This window comes from Cervus elaphus, chromosome 9 (genome assembly GCF_910594005.1).
Source record: "Cervus elaphus chromosome 9, mCerEla1.1, whole genome shotgun sequence".
In the NCBI taxonomy this organism is placed as follows: Eukaryota; Metazoa; Chordata; class Mammalia; order Artiodactyla; family Cervidae; genus Cervus; species Cervus elaphus.
The window spans coordinates 107,294,387-107,301,486 of NC_057823.1; positions in this window are offsets into that span (position 1 = coordinate 107,294,387).

Genomic DNA, 7,100 nt, shown 5'->3' on the forward strand with positions numbered 1-7,100 from the left:
AGGGACTCTCAAGAGTCTTCTCCAACACCCACAGTACAAAAGCATCAATTCTTTGGTGCTCAGCTTTCTTTACAGTCCAACTCTCACATCTATACATGACCACTGGAAAAACTGTAGCCTTGAGGAGATGGACCTTTGTGGGAAAAGTGATGTCTCTGCTGTTTAGGTTTGTCACAGGTTTTCTTTCAAGGAGCAAAGTCTTTTAGGTCCATGGCTGCAAGCACCGTCTGCAGTGCTTTTGGAGCCCAAGGTAAACAAAGTCAGCCACTGTTTCCATCGTTTCCCCATCTATTTGCCATGAAGTGATGGGACTGGATGTCATGATCTTAGTCTTTTGAATGCTGGGTTTTAAGCCAACTTTTTCACTCTCCTCTTTCACTTTCATCAAGAGGCTCTTTAGTTTCTCTTCGCTTTCTACCTTAAGGGTGGTGTCATCTGCATATCTGAGGTTATTGATATTTCTCCCGGCAATGTTGATTCCAGCTTGTGCTTCATCCAGCCCAGCGTTGCTCATGATGTACTCTGCATAGAAGTTAAATAAGCAGGGTAACGATATACAGCCTTGCTGTATTCCTTTCCCAATTTGGAACTACTCTGTTGTTCCACGTCCAGTTCTAACTTTGCTTCTTGACCTGCATACAGATTTCTTAGGAGATGGGTAAGGTGGTCTGGTATTCCCATCTCTTCAAGAATTTTCCACAGTTTGTAGTGATCCACACAGTCAAAGGCTTTGGCATAGTCAATGAAGCAGAAGTAGATGTCCTTCTGGAATTCTCTTGCTTTTTCTATGATACAACGGATGTTGGCAGTTTGATCTCTGGTTCTTCTGCCTTTTCTAAAGCCAGTTTGAATATCTGGCAGTTCTCAGTTCACATAGTGTTGAAGCCTGACTTGGAGAATTTTTAGCATTACTTTGCTAGCGTGTGAAGTGAGTGTTATTGTGCGGTAGTTTGAACATTCTTTGGCATTGCCCCTCTTTGGGATTGGAATGAAAACTGACCTTTATCTACTAGTTAGCCCTTATTATCCTCCTGGACTGCAGATGACTGCTCTGAGGTCTCTCAATAGCTTCCATCTTAAATTCAGACGATGAGGCCCAGAAAAGTCAGTTACATCACTGGCAACACTACAGCAAGATTTGAATTCAAAGCCCACATGCTCTACTCTGGTCCTTCTACAATCGCTTCATTTGTGTTGATTTAGAAAATTAAATAGTAACAGAGTAGATTTTTTGGAGTATCTAACATGAATCCTCCCCTATGGCCAATTATCCTGCTGTTGAACATTTTCAACAACACATAAATAAAATGTGTATATTCACACATTATAATATTTTTAATATTACTTTTTCACCCAAGGACATCCTAAAATTGATTTTTACCCAGATTTTTAGTAAAAATTGATTGTATCCTATAACCTTGCTCTTTTTAAGAAAATTATATTCATTTAACCTAAAGCTCTTGTGAAAAGATATTCTTCAAAGGAGAACAATGAAGTAAATAATATACAAGGTTAACTCTAGTTTCCTGAAAATTGCCCTTGGTTGGATTTGTAATGCCAATCTTATTGGCATTGGTATGTGTAAATATAACTATTGATGAAGTTCCTATGCCAAGTTCTAAATGGCCAATAATTATAGTTAGTCCAGGAAGTTGAAAGTATTTCCAAGGTTATCTACACTTTGATGTTTTGCTTGTGGTACATTTTATGCAAAGTTCTTCTTACCTGATGGGTAAGATTTTATTTTATTTGAGGGTTTTAGGGCAATGTAACCTCATAAATAATTATTATTTTGGACTGTAAAATGGAATATATCCTTGAGATTCTGTTTCTTTTAGATCAAAGTTACTGATTGCTTGGGCTTCCCTAGTGTCTCAGTGGTAAAGAATCTTCCTGCCAATGCAGAAGCCGCAGGAGATGCAGGTTTGATCCCTGGTCTGGGATGATTCCCTGGAGAAGGAAATGGCAACCCACTCCAGTATTCTTCCTGGGAAATCCCGGGACAGAGGAGCCTGGAGGGTTATAGTCCATGGGTTAACAAAGAGTCAGATACAACTCGGCCTGTAAACAACAACAACTGATTGCTCATAAAAGTAATACCGTGTATGAATGTTAGTTAATGGCAGTAACTTCCACAGCCTTGTTTTACTTCTACTTTATGCATTTAACCAGCTTAATGTGCTAACAAGCCAGACTGTGGAAAGACTTCGAGGTAATCATTTATTTACTCATTCATGTATGCAAATGATTTGAGTAGCTGTTGTGGGTGAGGCACTGTGCTAGATACCGAGGATGAACTAGCAGGCAAGACAAAATCTCTGCCCCTGCAGAGTCTAGTTGGGAAGACAGATGGCAATCTAGTAAGCAAATGTCTCACCTGTTACATACCTTGCTGGGGCTATAAAGGAGAACTTGAAATCAAAAGCTGGCGAAAACAAAGGCTGAGAGCAGGAGTCTACACTGTCCAGGTCTGATTGATTCATGCCTCAGAAACATTTCCTTGCCACATATTCCTATATATTCCTGAATCTTGACCATAGTGCTTTTGCTGTATTGCCAGAGTAACATTGTCTTCCTCAAGAGAGTGGTAAACTTGAATCAGTGAAGAGCAAGAAGCAGGTAAAATTGGCTCTACTTATTTATTTACTTAGCCACCCATCCCAATAAACATGTATTTCATTCTGTTAGCTCCTTTAAAAGAATTAAAGTCCAGGTGATTTATATATTTTATAAGTTTCAGGTGTACAATACAACATACTGATTCAATATTTTTATAGATTATACTTCATTTAAGGTTATTATGAAATACTGACTATAGTCCCTGTGCTGCCCAATATAGTCTCATAGTTCATTTGTTTTATACATAGTAGTTTCTACCTCTCAATCCCCTACTTCTATCTTGCTCTTATCCCAACTCTCTTCCTACTGGTAACTACTAGTTTGTTTGCTATATCTGTGAGTCTGTTTCTGTTTGGTTATATTTTTTAGATTTTACATATAAGTGATACCAAACAGTATTTGTCTTTCTCTGTGTGAATTATCTCACTAAGCATTATATCCTCCAAATTCATCCAAGTTGCTGCGAGTGGCTAAATGTCCTTCTTTTTAATGGCTGAGTAATATTCCGTTGTGTGTGGCTGAGTGTGTGTGTAGAGGACACACATTCTTTATCTACCATCTGTTGATGGTCACTAAGGCTGTTTCCCATATCTTGGCCATTGTTAAGTAATACTGCTATGATACTGGGGTACAGATAGCTTTTCAAATTAATGTCTTCACTTTCACTGTATATATACCGAGGAGTGGAATTGCTGGATCATATGGTAGTTTTATTACTAATTTTTGAGGAACTTATATACTGTTTTCCATACAGCCGCACCGTAAATTATCACTCTACTCCCTTTCAGCCTACAAAGTTTCTGCAGAAAAGTCTGCTGATCACTTTATGGGGGGTCCCTTGTTTGTGATGCTTTGTTTCTTCTCTTACTGCTTTAAATTTCTCTCTTTAAGTTTTGCCATTTTAATTATTATATGTCTTGGTATGGAGTTTTTTGGGTTCATCATGTTTAACACTCTCTGTGCTTTCTGGAGCTGAAAATCTGTTTCCTTCTTCAGCTTCAGGAAGTGTTTCAACCAAAATTTCATCAAATACTTTTTGGCCCGTTTCTCTCTAGTCTTCTGAGACCCCTATAATGTGAATGTTGGTATGCCTGATGTTGTCCTAGAGGTTCCTTAAAACATACTAATTAAAAAAAATTTTGTTTAAGTCTTTATTGAGCTTGTTACAATATTGTTTCTGCTTTATGTTTTGTTTTTATGGCTACAAGACGTGTGGGATCTTAGCCCACATGTGTTTAACCAAACATGGATTGAACTTGAACTTCCTTCGTTGGAAGGTGAAATCTTAACTATTGGAGCATCAGGGAAGTCCTAAAGCATCCTTATCTCTTTAAGTTTGTGTTTCTTTTTCTTGTTCTGATTCCACAATTTCCACTATTTTATCTTCTAGATCACTTGTGCATTCCTCTCTGTCATCTAGTCTGTTGTCAATTCCCTCTGAGTGTATTTCTCATTTTTTGTATTCTTCAGTTCTGGCCAGTTCATTTTTACTATTTTCTAGTTCCTTGTTAAAATTCTTATGTTTATCTGTTCTTTCCCCAAGGCCAGTTAGCAGTTTTGGTAGTAATATTTAGAGCTCTTTATCTGGTAAATTATCTATTTCATTAGGCTTTTCTTCTTGTTCTTCCATTTGAAACAAAGTCTTCTGTCTTCCCATTTTGTTTAGCTCTCTGTCTCTCTGAAATTAGGTGATGCAGCTACCGATCCAAGTCTCACAGGGGTGCTTGGTGGGGAGGGTCCCTACGGCCCCACTGTGCCAAGTGGCTTGGGGGAGCTGGAGCCACGGTGAGCAGGGGTCGCCTCCTCGCCCAGGGAGTCTGGCAGCTGTCGCCCTGGTGCGCGGTAGGGCTGCAGATGGCAGGGCGGAGCCAGGCCCCGTGTGAGCAGGGGCTCCTCCTGCTCAGGGTCACTGCCACCCCGTCGGGCAGGGCTGAGGGCCAGGGCGCCGGGGCAGACCGCCTGAGGGTCAGGTCAGAGCAGGCTCTGTTCCCTCCCAGCGTGTGCCCTCCCCACCACCAAGGACACTCTGCTCTAATGGTGAGCAACAGCAGGGCCAGAGGGTCCCAGCCGGTGCCCGGCGCGGGTCTACCGTGTGCTTGGCGTGCGCTGGGATGGTCCCGCCAGCCGGTGGGGGCCCCGGGCAGCGTCCCGCCCAGCGCCTCTGCGCCCTCTCTGGTGACAGCCGCCCTTCTCCGCTCAGAGGCCGAGAGCCGGGGCTCAGCTGACTTGGTTTCTTCCTGTTGCATGCAACCCCCTCGGCAGGCAGTGGCCTCTTCACCCTGGTGGAGAGCAGGGTCAGGAGAGGGGCTGGCGCAGGGGTGAGTGGGGGCTGGGGATCCGCTGGGGGGTCCCGCGACCAGCCAGAGCCTCAGGTTCCCCGCCCCACCCCAGCTCCAGGCCTCACGGTGACTGCCGTGTTCCTCTTGCTCGGACTCAGGGATGCTCCGAGCTGGCCCTGCTTCACGCGTGCGTGCTCCTTGGCACCGGCAGCCAGCCTCCACCCCGGTGCAGAGTTGAGCCACAGCAAGAGGACCCGGAGCTGGCACCCGGTTCCGGCCAGGCTTTACGCCGGGGCAGTCGCAGGGAACCGGCCAGGGCCCCGGGCTGTTTCCAGTTTGCTTCTCCACCTGGTTTCAGGAGCAATCAAGCATGCACGGGTTCTCTTTTCCGTCTGAGTCTCGGTTCCTTTTAGCCCTCTGGTACGCTCCATTGGTTTTCAAACCAAGTGAGAAGACTTGCAATTCTGGTGTTGGACCCCAGCGCTGGGGCGCCTAACACGTGGCTGGCACTCCTCCCCCGCCCCGCCCCTGAGAAAGGATCGGTAAGTTTGTGATAACCCCTCTTCTCCTGTGCCCCCTGTTGGACGTGCGGGTCCTAACCTGATCGCATTTCCTCCTTCCCTTCCTGACTCTGTGTGGATCTTGTTTTGCAGCCTTGGTTCTGGAAGAGGTTTTCAGCCAGCCTCCAGTTTGTTCTCGGTGAGAGTTGCTCCATATGTAGATGCTTTTTGATGTGCTTGTGGAGGGCGGTAATCTCTGTGTCCTTCTACTGTGCCACCTTCATCTCCTTCCGCTTCTGTTAGATTTATTTGGAAGGCCAGAGATGGAAAGGTGCGAGATATGTGGAGGAGGACTCCTGCTTCTGAGCAGGATGTGATAGGCCAATACTCTTACGTGAATAACAAAATATTACAGAAGCCATTTTCGAATCATTAGAGAGCTGTGAAAGCAAGGAAGACCAAAGGAGTCAGCCTTCTAGAGAGGGAACAACTCTGAGATGACCTCAAATTGTTAGTATTTTTCTCTTGGGGCATTTGTTAGTCTTAGAGATGCAGTGATACTTGAATTTGACCCCATCTGGAGGGACTTTGCTGGAAGAAGAGAAACCAGCAAAGCTTTTATAATCTTCTGGAGCACTGGAAACTTGAATGGCCTCAAATGAATGCCTGAGTCTCCCCATTGTATTGAAATCTCCCACGGTCTCACAGAGCCTAGAAACAAATTCACATTAAGAAGAGATTAGTCTCAAACACGCGGCCAGTCCCCCATTTTGGACATTTGTGAAATCTTGAAGTTGCATGGGACGGGAAGCAAAAAAGTAAGCTTAAAACTTCTGAAGGGCAGATATGTATCTTTGCAGGCTTTCAGTGATGAAAAGGCAAAGAATCACCATGCTTGAAATGAAAATAGTTATGGGATAGTTATGAACAAGGAAAGTGGTTAAGCCAGAAATAAACTGAATTATACTAAAATTTTATGCCACTCCAGTTCCTGATTGGATTTAAGTGACTAGCCCACATTTTTCTGCCTAATAGTGGTGTATTAGTCAGCCTGGGGACTGCCCTGGCAGTCCAGTGGCTAATACTCTGTGCTCCCAATGCAGGGGACCAGGGTTCAATTTCTGGTCAGGGAACTATATCCCGCAAATAAATATAAATAAATATTGGGCTTTCCTGGTTGTTCAGACAGTAAAGAATCTGCCGGCAATGCAGGAGACCCGGGTTCGATCCCCGGGGTTGGGAAGATCCCCCGGAGAAGGGAATGGCTACCCAGTCCAATATTCTTGGTTGGAAAATTCCATGGACCAAGGAGCCTGGCGGGCTACAGTCCGTGGGGTCACAAGGAGTCGGACACCACTGAGCTACTAGCACACACGTCAGCCAGCCTGGGCTGCCGTTGCAGCACACTACTGGTTGGTTCATACGCCCCGAGCTTTATCTGTCACAGCTCTGGGGCTTGGGGAGGCCGAGATCTCGGTTTCAGCTAGTCTGAGTCTGTTGAGCTTCTCCCGGTTTGCTGATGGGGGCCTTTGGCTGCATCCTCTCCTGGCCTGTCCTCAGTGTGTGAGAACAGTGAGGGGTGCGGGTGGTAAACAAGGTCCCTGATCGTAACAGGTTAGGGTCCCACTCATGGGATTTCATTTAATCTTAATTACTTCCTTAAAGGACCCATGTCCAAATATGGTCACATTGGGAGTTAGAG